Source organism: Ursus maritimus, unplaced genomic scaffold, assembly GCF_017311325.1.
Source record: "Ursus maritimus isolate PB19 unplaced genomic scaffold, ASM1731132v1 scaffold_21, whole genome shotgun sequence".
Lineage (NCBI taxonomy): Eukaryota > Metazoa > Chordata > Mammalia > Carnivora > Ursidae > Ursus > Ursus maritimus.
In genome coordinates, this window is record NW_024424564.1 from 2,234,534 (window position 1) to 2,258,869 (window position 24,336).

The window sequence follows — 24,336 nt, forward strand, 5'->3', positions numbered from 1 at the left end:
GGGTGTTTTTCCTTACCCAGCCTCTATCCGTGCTGTTCAAAACTCTCACTGCTACCAGCTTATGGCTTCGTGTTCAAGCCCAGGGATCACGTCCTATCTCATATTTACATCCGTGATGGCTAGCACAGTGCCTGGCGTAGAATTGCCATTCCAGAAATGCTCACGGAGTGAATAAATGAGTGCCTGAGTGAGACACATGAGCTGGGCACATGCCGAGAGGGTCAAATAGGAAAAGTGTTCAGCAGTATGTGGCTCTGAGGTGAAGTTTCTGCATATGCAAACGTCTATCGGAGTTTTCACATCTGTTCTCTAGCTTACATCTTCTAAATTGAGTTCTCAGGACTTTTCATTTCTTATATATCATTTTAATGGACATATTATTTTGTGCTTGAATAAGGCAGACATTTAAGGTTTTGAGAAGCATTTAAACTTCAACTACAAGTTTTTAAAGGAATAGTGGGGGTTTTGCCTCTCACCTCGAGAAAAATAAAAATCTTGAGAGAAAAATCTTGAGTGAATAAGTAGAATGGGTCATCTTGATTCTCTCAAAAATAAAATATTAAAAATTTTTATTGAACCATATTCCCTTGATGTATAATGGTGAAATTAGTACACCAAATCTTAGCTTGTTATCACTATACATTTTTTTTTCCTGTTAATTCAGCCTGGATAATGAATTTAGATGATTAAATTGCATGCCTGAATATGAAGCCTAGACTTAAAAATGAAAAATAATGAGAGACAGGAATAGGAAGGTAATTGAAGCGCTCCCCCCAAATCTACACATTTTAATATTTTTTTAGCATCTCACACTAAGCTTTTTAGCAAGTAGCGGGTGAACAGAATGGATTGACTGGAACGTTGGCTTCTCTAGTCCCTGTTCGCTTTCCCACAGAAGTCTTGACCTGTAGTGCAATGGCCAAGTGCCCAGCAGCGGGAGGCATAAAGAGAAGCAGAGATTCTGGTTAATTCACAAATTGCCCAGTCAGCTCCTGGAATAATCGAGAGTCAGCTGTAACAAATCTGGTTTCCATTTCTGGCACGAATAATGCTGGGCATCAACTCTTGGGTTTTTTTTGTTTTTTTTCCCCCTCTGTCTCAAAACCATTCCAGACCATAAGATTCCTTTTCTATTACTTTAAAAATAATCAAATAAAGAATAAACCTTTATCTTTTTTGAAGCCAATACCTTGCATTTCATCTAGAGAAATAAAAATCTTAAGAGCAGTTCAGCAAATGAACAAATACAACATATATCTATATATAGATATATAGATATCACTGTGACACCTGGGATGAGTCCATTTATCTTTTTTTCTGACTTTTTTTTTATGTCTGAGAAATGAAAGAACTAGTTCTGATTCATTACTTGCAAATGCACTGGAGGTTTACTGCTCTGTCAGGAAAAAATTGTATAAAGTCATGGGTATTTGCAATTGTACACTTCCCTTACCTTCCATGGAGGAAAGATCCTTTGTTCTCTCTGCCTGAGACAGGGTCTCTGTTGTGCTGAATGAGGTGTGGGTGGGGGACAGAAGCCAAGAATAGGCCAGATTAGACTATATTAGAAAAGAGAGGAAAGGGGACGACAAGGGTATTCGAGGGCAGAGGCCAGGGAGGGGAGTGGCGGAGAGAATATGAATAAAAGAAATATGGGGCGGGGAGAGTATGAAGAAAGGTGAGAGCAGACTTTGGGCGCGTCCGAGTGCTTAGGCCAGACTCCAGGAAGCCTGGTTTAATGCAGGTTACACCATTGAACACAGGGCTCAGTGTTCACGAGTGTGACAAGTCTCACAACAAAATACATACAAAATCTTCATGACTTTGTTTTCTCCTCTTGTTTCTGCCATGTGTTTTTGCATTATCTTTCATTCTCTTGAGCATAACCAAAACAAGAGTGACAAACATGTTGTTTTTATAACATACAATTCTACTGAGGATGAAATTTAATTTTTATAGTCTGGAATTGGAGTGGTTCCTCTCAGGAACTCTTAAGTATAATTTTCTCTTTAACATATTTTATGTATTTATACATTTTTAGAAGTTGAGAAAGCTTCATCGAGAAAATCAACTAAGTCATGGTCTGTACTCTGAGGATGTTATTACACATTAATATTAATATGACTTGATACTATACCACTAGGAATGCCTTTTCCTGTTTTTTAAAAATAGAAGCCAGTTTTCTTTTTGTGCTGGTTCTGAATATAATTTTAAAAATCTGTATCTTTGTTTTAAATCCTTATTCATTAGATATGTTGATGCCTCACTTTTCATTCTTTTTTGTAGGTTTTCCATGCAATAAAGTCACTTTCCTCTAGTGCACAGCACAGGGTTCTGCATACAGTAGGTGCTCACATATTGAATAAATGTAGACTAGCAGAGTTTCCCAGTTAGTTTTAGGGGATGGTGGGCATGATGACTTCTTGATGTGTCCACTTGGTTGGGCTGAACTCTTCAATCAAACACTAATTTAGGTGTTACAATGAAAGGATTTTTGTAGAGGAAAGTCCCCAATCAGTTGACTTGAAGTTAATAAAAAAGATGATCCTGGGTGGGCCTGACCTAATCAGGCATGCCCCTTCAAAGAGGCCTTTCCCCGGGCTCAGAGACTCCAACAACTTCTGGGTCTGCTCTTGCTCTTCCTCTCCCTTGGCTCTCGGGGTTGTAGCCTGCTTACAGTTTTCCCTTCTTGATGGCCTGTGGACCATAAGCTTGTGCCTGTGGGGTTCCAGCCTGCTCACACTCTTTCTCCCTGATTGCCTGTGGAGAGCAGTGTCAGCCTGTGCCTATGGCTAACAGTTTGCTCACTTCCTCCTTTTCTGAAGGTTGGCCCTACAGACTTCAGACTTGTTTAACCAGCCCTCACAAACCAAGTACCAGGTTCTCGGTAACACAGACACACGCCTCCTACTAGTTCCGCTTCCTGATTGAACTCTGACTGACTGAGAGGGTATCTGATTCCTCCTCTTTTATCCCCGATGAGTTTCATTAAGTTTACATCTCAGTAAATCTTGGCCAAATGATTCTTGGAATCCTCAAGGTCTAAAATGTACCCTACCCCAGATAGGAGGGGCTGTGTTAAAGGCATTTGATATCTGTATTTTTGTTTGTTTTTGTCTTAGGAATCTGGTACCTAGAATTCCTCTAAGCTGGTGGCACCCTGGGGAAGAAGCAGGACCTCAGTGGGGCCCAGATGGAGGAGAGGAAAAGGCTGGCCGTCACCCAGACCTGAGCCAAAAGCAACAGAGGGTGTGAGGCACATAGCCAGTCTGGGCCAGTCCAGCAGGGCTGGAGGGAGGAAAGTTCAGGGACCAGGCCACAGAGCACATTTTCTTGGAATGTCCTCTTGCATGTGTGTCTGGGAAAATAGGGAGGCAGACTGGCCATGGCGTTGAAGGAAGTGGCCGCCACATGGCTGCCATGACAGAGAGATGGTCTCTCTGCCATGACAGAGAGATGGTCTCTCTGCCATGACAGAGAGATGGATGTAGGGGCTCGGAATCCTGTGTGTCTTTTGGACACACGACTGAAAGAAAGGTGTCCTAGTTCTGACTGACAGGTGGAGACAATAGCAAAGCCTCTTCAAAGATGTCTTGTTTCACTCAGCCCTAATCCTAGTGTTTGCTTTGTAGAAGCAAAGTAAATAGAGAAATAAGAGAATAGAAAATTACACAGACTTCTTTTGGGGACCTATTTAGTTTGGGTGGTGGTAAAGAATAGTTCTGAGGAACATTACGCCAGAAAGATTTAAGGAAGATTAAGGAGATTATTAAAATGTTCTTTCTTGGGGGTGCCTGGGTGGCTCAGTCGGTTAAGTGTCTGACTCTTGATTTTGGCTCAGGTCATGATCTCAGGTTGTGAGATCGATCTCCATGTCAGGCTCCACCCTGCTGAGCGTGGAGCCTGCTTAAGATTCTCTCTCTCTCCCCTCTCTCTCCCGCACACACTTGCGTGCTCTCTCTCTCTCTCAAAAAAAAAAAAGTTCTTTCTTGGATATAGCAGACTTTTGTAACACTTTTAAATCACTCTCAAGAAAACAAAAGGATGTGTTACTAGGGAGTGTTGTATGAAATGCATAGAGCAGAATAGTCTAATATATTTTACCTCTGGAAATAACAAATGATGGAACAATCATATTATGCACCCCCAAATTATAGTTTATCATGAAAGGGTCACATACTCCATTACCTTACAAGAGAAATTTTATTTGAATTATAATGCATATCTAAACCTGGTGAATGATCGGTAGGAGGGGGGTAGTCTTTTGTAGCACAAAGGGCTGCTGACTAAATTACAGTTCCCATTAACGGAAGCATAAGTGAAATAATTTTGTTGCAACGGTTGTATCCTAAAGGCAAGTGGGTCATAGGGAGTGATTAATTGAAAACACGAACCCAGTAATAATCACTATATATGTATCCCCGGTGGATGACCTCACTTTTTTTTTGCTCAGGACTTTGGCTTTCTCAGACACTTACCATTGTATCAAGATATACTGATAACAATAACAGGGTGATTGAACATGCCATTAGATTTTTTGCTCTAAAAGTATTCTGAGCACAAGAGACAACATATTGATATTCCTTTCTAAATTGAAATATTATACAGAGGGCAAAAGGATTAGGTAGACGTAGCAAATAACTTGATGGCAAGAAAAATATAATAGATCAGCCAAAATGAGCTTTTGTAGTAAAAACACAAGTACAGTAATGATGAGAACAATGCTTTGCAAACTGAGAGGGCGTATATTTGACTCAGAACAGCTCTTCACACAGAAACTAATGGAAACATTATGAATGTTTACTTAAAGTAGTTATTCTGACCCAATAATCCTGAACAATTGGCAAAAATGGGAATTTATGTTTTAGCTCATAAAAAGGAGGTTTTACTTCAGGAAATTATGTCTGTCTTCAGAGCAATATGACTCTCTGAAGGCTGCTTCTTTCTAATGTATTTTTGGAGTTCCCTTGACTTGAACCACAACGGCACTCGGAATTTTTAATACGAGGATTTATGTCGCCGTGAACTACTCCGTATACCCTCCTTGCACCTGGTAGAGGAGAAACACTTCACCTGACAGACATGGGCTGGCTGATTTGTGAAGGTTTCACGTGTGTTAACGGTGCACCGTGACTTCTGTGTTTTTGAGGTCAACCTAAGTGTGGAAGGAGGATCATGGGCAGGAGCTGAGCATGATGGAGAGACAGAGAGGCAGAGGCAAGCACAGAGCAGCTTATCGGGAGGAGGTGGCCATTCAGATACACGGAGAAACACAAAGCACGAGGTGTATTGCAATTGAGCCATGGCGATGGAGAAGAAAGAGAAGGGAGCCATGTCAGGGGGAGACGGTAGCATCAGGAAAGTCCAGAAACTTCCATTAGGTCAAGAAGGAAGCTGTAGACACCTTTGCAGAAGGCTGTGTTTCTGTGTGTTTTACCTGTACATTTACTATAGGAAGCCTTGGTCCTTTACTTTGAATCATTTTACGGTCCCAAACAGGTAAATAACCCCGCCACTTGAAGGATGCCTGAGGTTTTAATCCAAGCTTTGTTGGCCTTTGGAAGAAGAATCTGGAGTGAGAGAAGAGGGTGGGAAGTGGTAGTAGAGTCCCGACAGGGAGGCCATGTGGGGCGGTGGAGCGGTGCGCTGACTTCACCCCCTTCCTTCACGCTTGTACTTGAAGTTGTGTCCAGTCGACCCTTGTTTCAAGTCTTCTGACACAGCCCGCCACGAGGCTTGCGGCACTCGCTGGGGACATTCATATTTGGCCGTTTGGGAAAGTAGTCCTCTTTTACACCCTACACCATTCTTACAGTAGGATGAGAAGAATCTCCTCCCTCGTTGCCATCCCCCGATTCTCTCCATGAAGTAGAGGGGATGAGTTGTTTAATTCAAACAGTTGAATGAATGCCTGCATGAGTGGCGTATCTCCTCCTGCCTGCTCACAGCAGTTAGCACTTCTAAACTTCTGTCCTGAGCTCTCTTCCCCTCTCTTTTCCTCAGGGGATCTCCTCTTCTTGCCTGGGTCGAACTTGATGGCATGCCCCCAGATCCTATTCCTCAGATCTTGTTTCTCTCTCTTGAACTTCAGATCTGAATTTCCAACTGGTTTGCTGTATGTCCTAAAAGTTTTGTAAACTCAACGTGTCCATATGGAATTCATTTCCTTCCCTAGGTCTGACTTCCCCTCTCCTTTGTTCTGGATCTTAAACTTCCTGATCCTACCTTCCCCTTTATTCACGCAACCTAGACATTTTGTTGTCATCCCCCCTTACTTCTTGCATCCCGTTAGTCAAGAAACCACATTCATTTTGCCTGTTCAAGATTTCTTGACGCATTCCTTTTTTTGCCATTCCCATGGATACTGCCCTAGTTCAGAATCTCATTATCGCTACGTTGTCATTTGAATTATTTCCTTAAACACTCATGGCCACGTCATCCCCCACCTGAAGTGCTTAGCAGAGATGCATTAGGACAGAACTTGTCTCTGGCCCCCTGACCCTCTGAAAGGTCCAAAAGAGCCCAGTCTCTAAGGGTGAGTCATGCTTTGCATTTAAAGGTGTCCTATTACACGTACAACTGAAAAATTCTTTTAAAAGCGCAATATATTCTAGAGACGGCGGTGCTTCTGACTTGATTCAGCCATGACCTAATTGTCTTGGTGAGAGCTATTAATTCGTTGGAAGGAATTCCTTCAGGTCCTCTCCTTCCCATAATGAAGTTTTTTAAGGCAACATTCAAAATCAAGGTCAGCTCACAAAGGCCTCCTTTGCCATGGTACCAAGAGAGGTTTTAAGCCAATCTGATTTCTGAGGTTTAAAATTTTTTTTCATGTGAAAACTAGCCATGGTTAATTTCATTTAAAAAGTCACAATACACATAATATAAAGAGGTCTAGTGACATTTCTTTTTCCTATAGCAGTACCCATAGATGTATGGAGTGGTGGTCATCAAGCACGGGGCACAACAGAAGGGGTTTTTAGACCATTGGAGATCTGTCTTCTTCTGCCTTTATAAGATATATAATATTTTTACTGCTTTTCTCCATTGCCACCTTGGTTCTCTTTGCTTTCCTGACATTTTCTCTTCTGTTGGGCTTTCCAGCTCAGACTAGCTTTCAAAACATGTTTATTTCAGTGAATTAAAATATTCAATTGCATTGACTAGGGCTTCTGAGTTAAGCGAATGTTGTGTTTTCATTTTAAGGATGTGGTACACATATACATAATATATTTCAGCAACTTAGCCTGGGACCTAACCCTCAAACTGACAGGTATTAAAAATGCTCTGCGCCTAGTAAGGAGTAGGAATAGTTTTTTGTTTGTTTGTTTTTGTTTTTTAATGAGAGGAGTTTTGGTTTTGATAAAGGATTTGTTTTTCTTTAATAACTGAAAATAGAAATTTAGAAGTAGTAAGGGAACCAGTTTTTATTTTTTTTTTAAAGATTTTATTTATTTATTTATTTGGCAGAGAGAGAGAGAGAGCAGAAACGGGGGGAGGAGCAGAGGGAGAGCGAGAAGCAGACTTGGGGTGGGGGGGAGCCTGACACAGGATCCCAGGACCCTGGGATCATGACCCAACCCAAAGGCAGATGCTTAACTGACTGAGCCACTCAGGTGCCCCGGAACCAGTTTTTTAAAAATAAGAAGTTGTTGGGGTGTGAGCGGAGAGAGGTAAATTCCTTGTTATGGAATTTGGTTTCAGGTGTGGGAGGCACAGAAACAGGAATGTTTGTAGTTTCCTCCAGCCCTTGAGAGCTCCTAGAATAGGATTCAGGAAGGGAAACACCAGGCCACCATCTCTGGCCTTAGTTAAGCTTGCAGATGGCGTTTGCTGAGTCCAAGTCATCGTGAGTACCGGTGCTTGAAGTCTCCGAAGATTGCACACTTCATAAAGCAGAATTATAGACTTATCCCACTTTAAACATGTCCTATATCAAAATCTGGTTTTGCAAACAAGAAAATGAAGAGTTAATAATTTGCTTTCCAAAAAGAGTCACCAAATTATTATTTTAAATACCAACTCCTCTGGCCTATTTCAAATGTGCTTGATTTACATAATTGCAACTCCTCAGAACCACCAGGACTTTGCCTAGAGTGAGGAGAATCTCCGGCAGCACATATGAACGTGGGGTGGACTTGCTTCTGTGTGATAAGGGTCTGAAGGAAGGTCATCTACAGATGATCCTTCAGACCCCGTTTGGCCGTCGGTTTAAATCAAGTTTCAGAAACCTGCACCTTCGGTACAGGCATTATTTCTGTGGTCATGACAGAACCAAGAGCTGGAGTTAGGATTCTGTCAGCTAGATTTCTCTTTCTTTCTGACACACAACAGGAAATATTTTTTACTCTCGATTTTAAACTCTTCCCTAAATCTTTTAGTAAAAGGGGGTAAAAACAAATGATCTGTTTCCTTTGTCCACTCTGGTAAAGATTCACTAGAGGAGACAGAATGGAAAAAAATTAAAAAAATGAAAAACTAAAAAAGTTTAAGGATATATAACAAGGTCATATAAATTAGTGTATTTGAGTGCTATACTCCCCCCACCCCTGGTTTACTGAGATATAATTGACATATAACATCGTATGAGTTTCAGATCCACAATGAGTTGGTTTGATACACTTATATATTGTATATTGCATATTGATTACCACCGTAACATTAGCTAACACTTCTATCAGTCACGTAATTCACGTGTGTGTGTGTGTGTGTGTGTGTGTGTGTGTGTGGTGAGAACACTTAATTTCTACTCTCTTAGAAACTCTTGAGTATATAATACAGTATTATTAACTATAATTACCATGCTATACATGGGATCCCCAGAACTTACTCATCTGATAACTGGGAGTTTGCACTCTTTGACCAACATCTCCCCATTTCCCCCGAGCCCCAGGTCCCGGTAACCACCATTCTAGGCTCTTTCTATGAGTTCGGCTCTTTTAGATTCCATATGTAAGTGAGACAATAGAGTATTTGTCTTTCTCTGTCTGACATCTCACTTGGCATAATGTTTTAAAGTTCCAACCATGTAAATGGCAGAATTTCCTTCTTTCTCACGGCTGAATCGTATTTCATGGTGTGCGTGTAGTAGTAGCAATATTCATACTACGTAGTATGAATAGCCCCATATTTATGGATGAGGCAATAGAGGCACCAAGAAATTAAGTAACATGTTGAAGGATACACAGCAAGGGAAGTGACCTCTCTGGATGGGAACCATGACAGTTTGCTGTAGAATCTGTGTGTGTGTGTGTGTGTGTGTGTGTGTGTGTGTATTTATTTTGAGTATAATTAACATAGAATGTTGTGTCACCTTCAGGCACACAACAGGTTGATTCGACAGCTCTATACATTACTCAGTATTCACCATGACAAGTGTGGTCCCCATCTGTCACCGTACAACATTCTTACAAGACTATTGACTATATTCCCTATGCTGTACATTTCATCTCTGTGGCTTATTTATTTTATACCCGGAAGTTTGCACCTCTAAGTCTCCTTGTGGAGTCCTGGTTCTTAAGCACTACACTAAGCAGTGAAAGTTTACCCCTGCTTAGGCCATCAATCCTATTCCAGCTCCCCAAGGCACTTTTCTGTCAACGTCTGGCTTATAAGCTTCAGACCTTCCTATATGCCAACATATATAGCATACTAACAAAATCAGGCCACGCTATACTTCTTAAATTTTTTATTTTGGCCACGGCGTTTTTCATCTCCAAGAACACTTTCTTGTTCCTGATCGTTCCTTTGTCTTCATAATCTGTTGCGGATACTAATGTCTCTGAGGATACTACTTATATTTTTGCTAATAATAGAAATAAAGTTCTTTTGTTCTGTACGCATGTTTCTCTCCCGTGACATTTGAGCCAATGTTCCTCAGGCGTCTGGTGAGCATTGGTGTTTAATGCACGATGAGCTGGATTCATTAGTATAGGCAGCAAGCTGGATTTCCTCCACGATTGTGCGCATTTTTCTATTTCACTTGTCTTTTCCATGAGTAATTTTAGATTTAAAAATAAATTTTATTATCTTCTGGTTTTCTAATTAGATTATGCATTTGTCACGTCATCCCTTCCTCCTGCTCTCCTCAGGTTTATTTTGTTCTTTTAGTCTAGCTTTGGAATTCGCCCCTAATTCTGGCATCCAGGCAAAGCATAGGCAAGGTTATCGGCTTCTCCCTGGTGCATCCATTTTTCTTAAAGATTGTAAAGAAAAATATTTACGTCATTGAGTCTAGCAGGGGATATTATGAAGTAGAATCCAGAATTTAGAAATATGTTCATGATAGAAGAGGGTCTTAAAGGGGATGGAGGGGTGAGTGGGGAGGGACTGCTTTGGGCTGTGTCCATCTCTGGAGGTGCTAGCTCTTGCTCTTCACCTCTGCCTTGACGGACTTTTTTGACCCATACGTCAAAGCATTGGAGGCCCCAGCATGAAACTCCCAGGGTGGAAGGGTCTGGCCCTGCCAAGGATCAGCCCGGGCAGTGTGTGAAATGGGATGCGTAGCTGTTTGCTCGCGCTTCTTGGGGGCTGTGGAAGCTCCCACTGCAGCCTCCAGGACTAGACGATCCATTGTCTCTCTTTTGCTGAGCTTGCCTCTACTTCCGAGAGAAAAAGCGCACCCTGCTTTCCTCTAACTAGGCTCTTTCCAGAATCCTACCCCAGCTTAGCCATACCTCATTTGCTTGCGAGATAAATATGGGTATTCTTTCCCTCCGTTACTATTTGCCTTTGCTTCAGAGCCCCGTGTACTGAGGCTGAAGCCCGAGATTTGGGGGGAAGTTTCAGAAGCAGCAGGTGTAGAGGGAACATCTGCACCTGCAGAGTGGGTTCATAATCAAAAGTTCATCTCTGTAGGTGGTCAGACTTGTCCTCAGAAGGACTCTCGCCCCAAAGAGTGAAGCCAAGTAACCCTGTCACGTGCCACCCCCTTCCACGGAGCCCAAAGCAGTCCATAGCACATCTGCATGTATTTCAGTATAAAAATCACATTTCATTCTTCTAATCTTTGCATAAAATATTTAATGAGGGTGTGTCACCTGGTTTCTCGTCTCCCTGAGGGTGAGTACCCTGGTTCGAGAGGGAGAGAAAACTACAAATTCTTTATATAATAACTTTTACTTTCATTTGGCCTTTTGAACAGACAAAAAAGATCTTAGGGGATTCACTGAGGTGGAGCTTAAAGAGACCGGGTAATTTAGGAGGGAAGGAAACTAACTGGTACTGAGTGCCTACTGGATGCCAAGTGCTATCCTAGTGGCTTCACAGACATTCGCAAGCTAGCTCCGTCTTTGCAAACGTCAACAAGTGGGCAGATTGATGGTGTCAATGGCCTAATTCTTCACTTTTTGCCCCGCACCTGGGTAGCACCCTCCCACCTGACTCCGTTCTGGGCCACGTGACTTGTTTCGGCCCATTGGAGGTGAGCAGATGTGGTGCAAGCAGGGGCTTGAAAAAAATTTGTGCGAATGGGTTTGTTCGCTCCTAGCACCTTTGCCTTGTCACGAGAATGAGCCCAGGCTAGAGCGCTGGAGGTTGGGAGATGCACGAAGCAGGGAAAAATTGCCCAGATTGTACACACTGAGGCCATCCTAGATCGGCCCACAGCCAGCGAAGCCCTGGCAGAGCCAGCTCACAGACATGACCAGGCCGGCCACACCGCAGGCACATGACGGTGCACAGCTAAGCCTGATTGAGCTCAGGTAAGTCAACGCGATCCCACAGACCTGTGAGCTAAATAAATGTTTATTATTATCCGCCATTGAGGTTTTATGGTTATTTGTTATGAGACATTATTGAGGCAATAGGTGACGGATATTGCAAAGGTTCGCGTTAGTAATCACCTTTTTCTAGATGAGGAAAAGGAGGCTCAGAAAGTTTAATTAATGTACCTAAGGTCACATAAGTATGTGGCTGGGCCAGGATTTGATCCAAGCCCTCCTGAATCCCCTCAATTGCATTGATTGGGGATGAGAGCCGGGAAACATGACCTGATACATTCATAATCCTTAAAATAATACATTTAGGCTTCTCCTGCCCTCAGTGCTGAGCCTTCAAAAACATGGTCAACTATGAAAAGCAACTATGAAATCTATGAAAAGTAGATTAGTTTTGAGGAAAGGAAAGCCATTAAAAATGTATTTCTTGCATTTGCTAAATTTGTGTTTCCTTTCACATATTTTAAGCTGAAATCACTCCTCACTCAAGTACTCATCCCTTTCTACTTGTATGCTCTTTGCCATGAAGACTATGTAAAAACAGAAAAGGAACTCTTACCTTTCTTAGACGGAGAAATAAAAGTATTATGCAGTTTTCTCTGTTGGTATCAATGAACAGATTAAGCATAAGTAGGAGATTCAGCATATCTCCGTTTCCCTGACACAAAAAATAGTGCGTTTGACCACTTTTTTTGTGTTTCAGTACATTTTTTTGTTAACAATCTTTTATTATATAAAAAAACCTCATCTCTACTCATTACAGAAGTTTTAAAATCATTTCACAGCTGAGTGGAACCCTAAACAGAGCTATCTTAGTGTAATGAAGCAGAAAACGATTGCTTCTTAACAAGACTGGTATATGGTGACAAACAGCTCATAAAAATCCCATCTGCCACAAAGTGCCTCTATTTTAGTTGCCTTGGAATCTAAATAGTATATTTCCTATTTCCCTTCAGAAACAACAGAGGAAATATAAAGCCTTCACTACTATCAAATCGTCCTCTGACAAGAAGAGCACTTGGCGTTAATGTCCTGACGTGACTCGTTCATAGGACCACACCTGCTGGTGGTGCGCTTTAGACTTACTGGCAGGGATTCTGACTGTCCCCTTCCACACCCGGTTATAGGCTCCAAAGGGGTCACACAATAACAAATGCCATTTCTGTTTTTTTTTTTTTTAAAGATTTTATTTATTTATTTGACAGAGATAGAGACAGCCAGCGAGAGAGGGAACACAAGCAGGGGGAGTGGGAGAGGAAGAAGCAGGCTCATAGCGGAGGAGCCTGATGTGGGGCTCGATCCCAGAACGCCAGGATCACGCCCTGAGCCGAAGGCAGACGCTTAACCGCTGTGCCACCCAGGCGCCCCAACAAATGCCATTTCTGATGTTTTAACATCAGCGAATGGCCCGTGTGCCAATCGGCTTTAGGTTTTGTTTAGTAAAAACAAGGCAACTCCACAGTTTGCAAAGGCAAAGACATGGGACCGTTTGTAGAGTCACTGATCTTACGAAAAACGGCACTTTGTGAGGGGAGACACTGCCTTCAACTTTCTCTTATGGTTTTAGATGACAATTATAAGTATATTAGCTCCTTTATTTGGGCAGCTTTTCTGAAGTGTTTTCCCATTCCTGCTAAACAACGTATTTATCTCAACCGAACAGCCTTCAGTTTTTGAAACATTCAAGCTCAAATATCTTGAGAAAAGCATAAAATTAAAATTCCAGTGGTTTTGCCTAAAATGTGACCATTTACCTTTGTACAGAAATACGGGTACTAGACATTTCAACAACTTTCAAAATACTATATATCCGCAGGTAATCCAGTAGGACTTTTAAAATGCAAATATATTACTTTGTGAAAGAAATAAACCAACTCTACCGTTGAAATCTATTTACTAACGTATTCAAAGATATTTGCTTTTAAAAGCAGCAGGGACATTTTCTTGGAAATGAAAACTGATATTTAAACACATTTCATTTTCAAGTAGAATGTGAAGGAATTTTCTGGTCTGAAGATAGAAGCGACTTTCATGAATTAGCTGTGACTCAGCTCTTTCTTACTTCACATCAGGGGGAGTTTTATCTTAAAGGATATAGCACACCGAATGATTACTATGCCAGTCCCTCTTGCATTGTCTTATTTCCCTTTACAGAGCATCTCCGAGGTGGGTGCTAGTGCTTCTCTATAACGCACAGGGAGGGACACAGACTAAGAGAGGTTGAGGGCACACAGAGGTCACACAGCTGGTCAATGGTGGAACCAAGATTTTGATTCCAGAGCTCTTTCTACTGTGCAGTGTTGCCTCACGGAGCAGCACAGGGGCGAGTAGAAAGAGCACCGAGTTAGGAGTCAGGAAGCCTGGGTTCTTGACTTGACTCTGGGAATAGCCATGTAACTTGGGGAATGCCACTTCAGGTCGCTGAGGGGGTTGGAGCAATGCTGCTGAAGCTCCACCCAGCCCATAATTTCGTGATCTAGAAGGATGTTTGGATATGAAAGCATGCAGACTGAGGGGAAGGAGTTCAGTAGTGTGTGCTCTGTATATCAATTAAGAGGCTCCAGTTCTTTCCCTGCTTACAATAGTACGCTCATGCTTCCAAATCCATTCAGTTTGCTTACTCATTCTCCTGTGGATGGACATTTAGGTTCTTTCTCGGTTTTGGCTATTCTGAAGAGAAGTGTGTGAATATATTGTGGACATGTGCACTCATTTCTGTCGGGTTTATACCTGGGTATGATATTTATTCATTCAATAAATATTTATTGAGCAACCACCTTGTGCCAGGCACTGTTGTTAGCACTGACAACAAAATGGCGGTGAAGCAAAAAAGATATCTGTTCTCATGAAGTTAGCCAACCAGTGGGAGGAGGCAGATGATAACAAAGAATGATGAAGGAAAAACTCAGGGTGATGTGAAAAAGAGTGGGTGTGCCTGGTGAGGAGGGAGTGGAAGGCAGCTCCTTAACACAGGGTGGTCAAGGAAGGCCTCTTGGAGGTAACATGGAACTGAGATCCCAAAACCGTGGCAGCGCTGGCCCTGTGAGGAGCCCAGGGAAGAGGGGCCAGGTGGAGGAGATGACACAAAACAGTGTACTCGAGTACAACCGACATTTATGAAACATCCAAAGAATGTCGGTCCCTCTCCCTTTCCCTCTGCGCATGAGCAAACGAATGGCTGCATTGCCAGTCAGTGGCAGGGCTGGGAACACAACCAGGTGCAGCGTCTTCGGTAGGACTCCACAGAATTTCCACTGTACCACAGCCGCCCCCCCACTCTTGCCTCTTCTTGAGGACTTGCTTTGTGCTGGGCACTGTATGAAACATGTTCTTCCGTTTTCTCACTTACGCTTTGCTTGACGATACCTCAGGTTAGAAGTATTATGCTGCCTATTTTAACTACTAACCGCCAAAGTCTTGGAGAAGTTTAGTAACTTGTCACATAGTTTTTGTCAGTGGCGGAGCTTGAATTTGAAGCCAGTTCTGTTCAACTCCAAAGTCTGGGCCTTTTGCTATGGGCTCCACGGTCTTGTTAATGTGTTTTTATGTATCTCTAAACTTAGAAAGTTGTATTACACATTTTATATTTTTTTGGTGGAAAAATATATTTGGAAATAACTTCAATTTTATGGAGTAATCAGAGTGTTGAATTAAGTGACAACTGGTAAAAGAAGGGAATATAAAATGCAAAGAGTTATTAAAATTGCTTTTTTTTTTTTTACAATGGGTTTAGTTACTGAATAGTTAAGGGAAGCCAAGCTGTAAAATATGAACCTATCGATTCTGTTTAGTGTAATACACATTTTGATACAGAATATTGAATTAGTCTTGCTACGATAATTAGACTATAACTTCTAAAATAAATGTTATGCACTCTGGAAAAGAGAAAGAGAAGTGAATTGATGCCCGTGGCCTGAATACAGATGGGGAGGGTGCTCATTAGAAAGGAACGAGCAGGGGTAAAAGATGCTTATTTTTCCAAGAACCACCATATGTTCACCAAAGTGTATCCAGCTATTCCATGCGATGTTTCTTATTTTCTCAAAAAAAAAAAAAAAAGAAAAAAAAAAGAGAGCGGTTTTGATCTGTGGAACCCAGATTCCCACTAAATATTTTCTCTTTTGCTGTGAGAATCTGGCATTTTTTTGGTAGTTGTTTTTTTGCAGGTTTTAGCAGTAATAGTTCCTGTCTTGGAGAAAAGACCGAGCAGCTGCTGGTCTCTATAATTTTTAATGATATAATGGAAAAGGATACACAATGTGCTGTGTCTCTTGATGTGTTCCAACCTCAGACTTTATTGCAATTCTCTAAAATGGAAAGTATCGGAGGCCCAGACTGTTAAAAAATGAGGCATAAGTTAATACCTAGACTAATCACAGCGGTTCACGTGGCAACAGCACCAGCTGCTGAGAGTCCGTCTTTTCGTCCTTTGTTTCGGGATATTTCTGGGAAATATCTTTCCAGATTTCCTTTCCAGTCACTTCTCCGCCCCCTCCCCTGATTTCCCCTGTCCTCCCTTTTTGGTGTGTGAAGTCACATTGTTCTAATTTCCTTTATAATGAACATGGGAGCATACAATATTAAAACCATTCTTTTTAAGGAATGAGAGATATCAGATTTTCCTCCCATTTTCTTTCTTCTGTCTGCTGGCTTCCATTCTAGTCTGATTCTATGTTTCATCTGCCATTTGAAATGACAGGTAGGTTTGGAAATGCGAACTCTTTTTCCGATGCTGTTCATTCTTTATGGGTTTCTTTGGTCGTATAAAGATAAAGATAACCATAGTTCATTTTTTACAGCTTAAACTTAATGTGTTAGAGGTGAAAGAAGCATAACATCGTATTACATCTTTTGTTGGCCCCAAGTATTATTAATTGCCTTATTATAGTGCAATACGCTTATGTTATATTTCTGCGGGAGGTACATGAACGAGGCAGAAAAATATTCAAGTAGGTAAAAATGAGACTTATTTTATAAGACCGTGGTTATGGCTCCCTTGCATCCTATAAATGGCAAGAGTTTCCCATATATGGCAGTAGAGATACACACTGACAGCAGGTGCTTCAGGATTTGAAGAAAAAGATGAAAAACAGATCACACTGAATTAATAAAATCAATTCTTGGTGTTGACACTTCTCTGGCAGGAAAGAAACAGCACCGAATGAATATAAACATTCTGACACACACACAATAAGGTGCACAGTGCTGGCTACGTCCTCACCTCCAGCAGTCTTCGGGACTGCCTGGCCTCTGGCTACGACACCCCGCACAAATTCCTGTTTCACTTGAGGGTGAATTTAGGGTGAAGTCTCTACTAACCCCGAGGTGGATGACCATGAGAAGACCACGAGAAGGCTGTTTTTAGAGGTTCGTTTGGGCTTCATAACCAGGCAATGGTTATCTTGAGGGGAAAAAAAATTCTGCCTAGAAATACTTTTTTTTAAATTTAAAAATATTTATTGACTTATTTGAGACAGAGCGAGCAAGCACTTGAGGGAAGGTGCAGAGGGAGAGGGAGAAAGAGAATTGCAAACAGACTCCCCGCAGAGCCTGATGTGGGCTTGAACCCACGACCTTGACATCACGACCCGAGCTGAAATCAAGAGTTGGATGCTTAACTGACTGAGCCAGCCAGGTGCCCCTGCCTGAACAGATTTAATAGCTTTAGGCAGTTTGAAATGAATTAAACCAACAAGAGGTGATAAGGTCTTTTTACTTTCTACTTCTGATCGCTTGGTGTTCTGAGTAAGGTTTTTTTTTTTTTTTTTTTTTTTTTTTTTTTTTTTTTTTAACTTTCCTTGTTACTTACAATGGAATATGCCCTACACTTTTCTTTCCTCCGCCACCCGTTTCCTTTCCAGAATGAAGGACAAGTAACAACGAGCTAGAATTCAAATATGGGTGGCTCTCATGGGAGTGTAAGTCAAAGAAGGGAGATGTCCTTTCCCAAGAGGACCACTACGTGGTGGGTGCACTGTATAAACAGACACAAAACATAAAATAGGGAGCTGCATAAGTAAACACAAAACACGAGTAGTGTGCTCAGCTGGTAAGTGTCACGTGGTATTTAGCTTCAGTCGGGCAAAATGCTAATGCTGATGGAAATGTTTCGTTTTCATTTTCTTTCCGCAGACGAAGATGTGATCTAGCATGCATGATGTTATTGAAGACGGGCCACGTCCCTAAGAGGTGGCACTGTGGACATGGAGATGTGTCAAGGTTATTTGGATACGAGCAACAGACACGGAATCTGGTTAAGAAGAGGATTTGTTGGAAGGACGTGGAGGAACAGGAATACTGGAAAATTAGGTTCCAAGCAGGAAAAAGGCTGAGGGCACTCCAGGAGTTCGTGGAGCAGGAAGTCGCCTTTGGGCTCATCAGGGTGGTGCTGCTAGAATAGATGGGGGCTCCAGGGTCAAGCTCCAGAGAGGGGCATCTAATTGGATCAGTATGGTCACATTTCCTCCCACTGTCCCTCCGTGGTTAGGGCCAGCGGGGTCCTGTAATTAATGCTCTTATCCCGCTGTACCCAAGGGAGGAGAGGGAATTCCCTAGAAGAACACCAGGGTGCCGTTGTTGAAGGAAGGCAGGAATTCACGCTCATCTCCCCAAAGATAGAATTGCTTACTGCACCATGTAACGTGCTGTTGACTCTCTGGCCTATTTCATTATCAATGTAGTTTGCCAGGAGAAGGGGAGGGTGTAGGGAGAGAATGAGAAACTACCCTTACGACTGCATATTATATAACCCAATGTGGTAGGAGTAGCACATGGGCCCTGGGCATAAATGGCTAAACTCTCAAATCTCTGGTCTGTTGTAATCAGCAAAGATGTTGAGTTTTAATCCACAGGAAGTATCATGGCATTGACTTCTTGCCTAATGGAGAAATTTATCTTAGTTGGCATCCACATTTTAAGATTTTCTTTTTACTAGATGGAGAAGTTAATACAATCTCCCTCTTTGTCCAGGAGTGGGACAGAACACACAGGTAATTAAACAGGAGACCCCAGAGAGCAGAGCCACAGCCTCACAAACCGAAGAGATACAAGTCCCTGGCGAGGAGTGGTCCCTGGTGTCAGGCCTGGCTTGCAGAGCATCTGGGAGGGAAGGAGAGCCTTTTTAACAATATCATTGATGAATACGATGTACTTACAGTTACTGATGGAAGCATTACTGATTTTGTACAGATAGTGGCCAAGGCCCAGATACTAAGGTAGGGACGTCCCAGAGCAGGTTGGCCAATGACAAGAGCAGAAGAAGCTTAGCAACACCCGAGCCAAAAGAAAAGAGCATTTCCTCATGGAGACTGTTTTTTGCAGGCAGCTGGATAAGAGTGCTCATGGACTGAGAAACAGGATGAAGTGTCCTAGCATCTCTCTGCGTACTGTTCGTAATTCACTGTATTTAATTTTGCATGGGATAACGGTGTAGTGAACATTTGGAGGTGTTCATTCTATAGTGGTGACCCAGTCTGTCCTAAGTTAGCTTTCTGCTATTGTCAGACAATGTCTTGGAGAATCAAGGAGAGCTTGGTAGGTCTCTAAATGGAACCACAGGGCTGTACACTGTAACTTAATGGGGAGCTGCCACTGCAAAGCAGAATCCGTTTGAGGACGGCATGGGTATGACATAGAAAGAACGAGATCAGTGAAGTCTCTGGGGCTTTGACACCCCTGCGCCTAAAACCTAGCTTTACCGTTTATTAGCACTGTGACCTTGGAAAACTCACATAATTTCTCTAAGCCTTATTTTCCTCATCGAAGAAACGGAGATGACGAGAGAATCCCTATCCTGTGGGGACACTGGGAGGTCAGGTGTGTAAGTGGTTGGCACAGCTCCTGTTCATAGTGAGAGCTCAATATATGTTAGCTTTTGGCAACAGGGCAAGAGGCAAGAGAGGCAAAAGAGGCTACGAACTTATAGGGTAAAATTATGGGAAAGTAAATTTTGAGTAAAAGCTTTGGCTACAGAGCAGGAGAGGCTTAGATTATTGGCAATGCACACCACGTATGTAATAAAGAAACTGTAAACACGTTCACACGAATTCATGGTAAGCACTTTGTGAGCTCCGTGATTGGCCTGTGTGATTTGTCTGTCTCAAGTTCCTACAGAATCTTAGGTTGCAAGCATGAAAGCACGGTGTCTGGACTGTAAGAGGATATTCCCTCCATTGTACTTGAGTCTCATCAGGTGATGGCTGTGGCATTCTTTTTTTTTTTTTTTTTTAAGATTTTAGTTATTTATTTGAGAGAGAGAGAGAAAGCAAACGTGCACACGAGCATGAGTGGGGAGGAGTGCGAGTGGGGAGGAGCAGACCAGGAGGGAGAGGGACAAGCAGATTCGGCACTGAGTGCAGAGCCCAGCGTGTGCAGAGCCCAGCGCGGGAGATCCAGGTCGGGGATCTCGTGACCTGAGCAGGAACCAAGCATTGGACTCTTAACCGACTGAGGCACCCAGGGCGCTCTGATGTCTGTAGCATTCCGAGCATTTCTGGGGTGTGGAACACATCTTAAGGTCACGGACGATAGAGATTGATAGGACTGGTAGAGTTTCTGGTTATTCATGCCAAATTAGAAATATCTGAAGGAACTGGGGATTAGTTGGAGAGTTTGAGCCTAACAAGTGATGTGAGTGCTGTCTTTAAAAATGGAGGGGTTGGCTGTGAAAGAGAGACTTGCCTGGGTGCAGAGGCTAGAAATAACAGGGGAGCAGATTGTGGCTTAGAACGAGGAGGGTAATCATTAGAGCTGCTCTGAGCTCCCGTGGTCTTCTGTACAAGCTGACTGGGCGCCCGTTCCCTGCAGGCCGGGACGTACTGATCAGAGATGGCGAGGAGGGTATTTTTACCCAGAGTTGGGGTTGTTAAGCAGATTTTTACCCCGGTAGGCTGTTTCAGCTTTTTGACTCCAAAATTTAACGAACAGTCTACAAAGACAGAAAGAAAAAAAGTAGCAGTCATGAAGCTAGAGGAATCCGTAGTGCTTCTTAAGATGAATGGAACAATTTTGCAAAAGCGGACCTGCTTGCACTGGGTCTCAGGAAGCGGTGTCCTGTATCCAGCTGCGCAAAGATGTGACCAGACATTTGCAGGCTCTAAGCAAAATAAATAAAAATTAAGTGCTAAAGTAAAATAAAGACTATGTGAAAAAATTGGCTACTGTCTCCTATGGACTGCCAGGCTTTCTCTGTTACTGGAGACTTCTGAAGTTAAGAACATTCATGACGTTAGGCTTAAGTGTAAGGCTTGACTGGATCAGACCTGGAAGGGAATTTGTGAAGTCATTTAGCCTATTCCCTACATTTCTTAACATTCATAAGGCATATCCTCTTTTTCAAACTGGCTACAGAAGAATTGGGAGAACGCACTTCATCCTACCTGGAGACGAGAAAGGGGAGGGGTTGAGGAAACACAGTCTTTGGGGTCAGGCAGGCATGGCCATCTGGACACCAGCTCTGGAGACCACGGGCAAAATGCTCCTACAAAAGCCTTGGGTTACTCATCTCTCAAATGGGGGCAATAACAGGACCCACTTCATGGGTTCATTATAAGGACTGATTAAGATAATACATAATAAAGTGCTCGGCGTAGTGCCCAGCACATTGCAAGTCCTCAGTGAACGCTTATTAAAATGAGCTTTTACCCATTTCACCTGCTCTGTCATGGTAAGAATGACACAGGTGGTCAACAATTTTAAAACAATCTCAAATACTTATTATTGTTATTAACCACCTTTTAATCATTTGGGCGGAAATGAATTCAGAGCCTGGCAATCTTTCTTTATCTGAAATATTTACTAAATATTGGTTCATTTCTAGCCTTCCTAGAGCCCTTCAAGACTTTGACATCCTTATGAAATTTTAACACTTCAAATGGTAAGATGCTAAGCAATATTTATTTGCAGACTTTCCCAAAGGGTACTTCATGTGTAGAGTTAAGCCACAGAAAATAATAATTGAGAATTGGTTATAAGTTAGGGAAGCTACAGTAGTTATAAATAGCCACCCCGATAATTAGTTATGTAAACCTGAAAGTGAAGTGCCTTGAGAACTTCATATATCCTTAAACACTTACACTACAAGTGCGGAAGGAAAGCACTGAATTTCTTAATAACTATTGAAAAATTTTTATCAGAGAGACCTGTCTTTATAAGACTAATAGAAAAGGCGTCCAGTGGATTCTAATTACATTTATATTAAAAAATTCCTTACTTTCTCTCAGTAATGTAAATTACTTCTTGTAAATGTTATAAAGCAACTGTTCTTTAGCCCTTAAATTTATTATGTTCTTAATTATTACAGAAGAACATATTTTACAACCAAATGGGAATTTTAAGAACTGTTGTGGATTACATTCTGTTGTCTTTTTAAAAATTTGATTATTATAATGCTGTAATTTCTAACCTTCCATCAAAAAGAATAAAACAATACCCATGCCTAATTGAAACATCTATAATTAAGCAGTATGAGGAATTAAAGATAAAAATCAACTGTGTTATGAAATTTCATGCCCAAGTTACTTTCCCTGGGTCATTAATATTTATAACTAAACTATCCTTTGATGTGCATTAATAATGTACTTTGGGATTACACAAAGAATAATTCATAAATATTCTGGAAAAGGGAAAGATGCCCATAATTAAATCATAGTGATTAGCATGGGTATGGGGTTATTATTTGAATGAATTCTTACTATGCAGGTTGTTACTATGTTGACTTTTCCTTGCTATTTGGAAGGCTGAGATTTAGCAAATGAAAGACGTATGAAAGTAACCCTTTAGAAGAACAGCTTTTTCTAAAACCTGTGCTCACAGTGAACATGGACTTGTTATTGAGAAAATAGAACACACAACCCAGTTGTATATTCATTTGTTAAATATTTTTAATATTTAAGTTGTCTTTTATGAGGCATATTAATTTTTCTAGTGAGAGTTCCAAAATATTAGTCCAATCAAGTTTCACTGATGTTACGCTTTTTAACCATTTTTTTTATAATGCAAATTTAAAAACCAGATATTGCCTCATCTATTAAGAAATTGAAATAACTATTTAAATATTTAGTCTTTATGATGGTTGGGAGTCCTTTATCTTTAGGCAAAGCAATTTTGTTTATTAATAATTTAATTTTTCTTCGAGACTTGAAAGCCTTCCTTGTGTGCTGCTATTATATAGAAACTGTATCAAACCACTGACGTGTATTATCAACATTCAAACTATGAACCTTAGCTGGAGTTTTAATATGTAGGTATTAATTTTTGTCATTTCTATGATATCTGTAGATTTGTATTGATGAGGTGACTTATTGTTAGTGGTTTAGGTGACCCCAGAGCAACTTTTCCTCCTTGTCTCCTTTTTTCAGAAAATGGCACTAGCGTCTACCCCGGTCACCTGATCTTGATGCCTTCCTCGTTCCTCCCCCCCCCCCGCCACAAAACACAATGTTTTCCTACTACCTTGGTATCTCCTGAAAAATCCCTTTCCGTCTTCCCCACCGCTATCTAATCAGAACCACCATGATCTCAAAGGGTTTCAGCAAAGATCTTCCCTTCTCCAGTTTCGATCCCTTTCCATCTGTTCTCCTTATCGTATCAGGAATGTTTCTAAAATATAAACCTGATCACATGCTTTATCTTCTTCTCCATTTTGAGTATCTTCAGTGTTCTGTGGATGACTCTGGCCTCTCAGTGTCACGCTGCGCCGTCTCATCCTTGGTGAATATTTCCTTCTCTCCAACTCAACTATGCATTCTATCCACTGCTCCACTTCTAAAATCAAAATTTTAAAATAAATTCATGCATCCATTCTTCTGATCAGTGTCTTATATGTCCTGTTTATCTCTTTGGTCACCCATGGAAACAATTCTTCGAAGACTCTGAGAGCTTTAATCCATCTTCTTTCTATCCCTTCTCCCTCCTTGTCTTCATTCCCCTGTTCCTCATCCACATGGAATCCAAGATGATTTTAATCATGTAATTTTGTGTATAATTGAATAGTTATATTATCTCCTGGCAAATCCACACCCTTGGAAGGTCCAGCCTTCTCTCATTGCTTTGTGTATGCCTATAGAGCTGAGGGTTGCTACATGACAGGTGGTTTGCAAAAAGTGTAACTTCGTGATCACCAACTTCGATGCAAGCTCCACACGACGCGAAAACACCATCCCAACCCTTCTCTCTCATAAGCACGTTCTTTCATTTGCCACATGAACTCAAATCTTCTCATTTCTTGAGCTTCCACTGAAGACCTTGGCTCAAATTCATTGAGAAAATGAAAAGACTTCCATGTCTGTATCATTTTCTCCTTCTTTCTTGAAATAATGGAGGTTTGTTTCTCCTTTCAAGGACTTATTTTTCCACGCGTGCTGCAAGGCCTTTCTCCTCTAGTCCTATCAGACTCTGTCCTTAGGCTATTTCATCTCTTTGCTGTGCCATCAATCTTTCCCTCTCATTTGGTTTATTTTCATTAGTTTACAAATATACTCAACAATCTCCCATTTTAAATAAACCTCCCTGGACCCCACATACTGCTTTAGCTGCAAACTATTTTCTTTTGCTTTTCATAGCCAGCCTTCTCCAAAGAGCTGTCCATATGTGTTCTCACCAATTTCTTATCTTTCATATA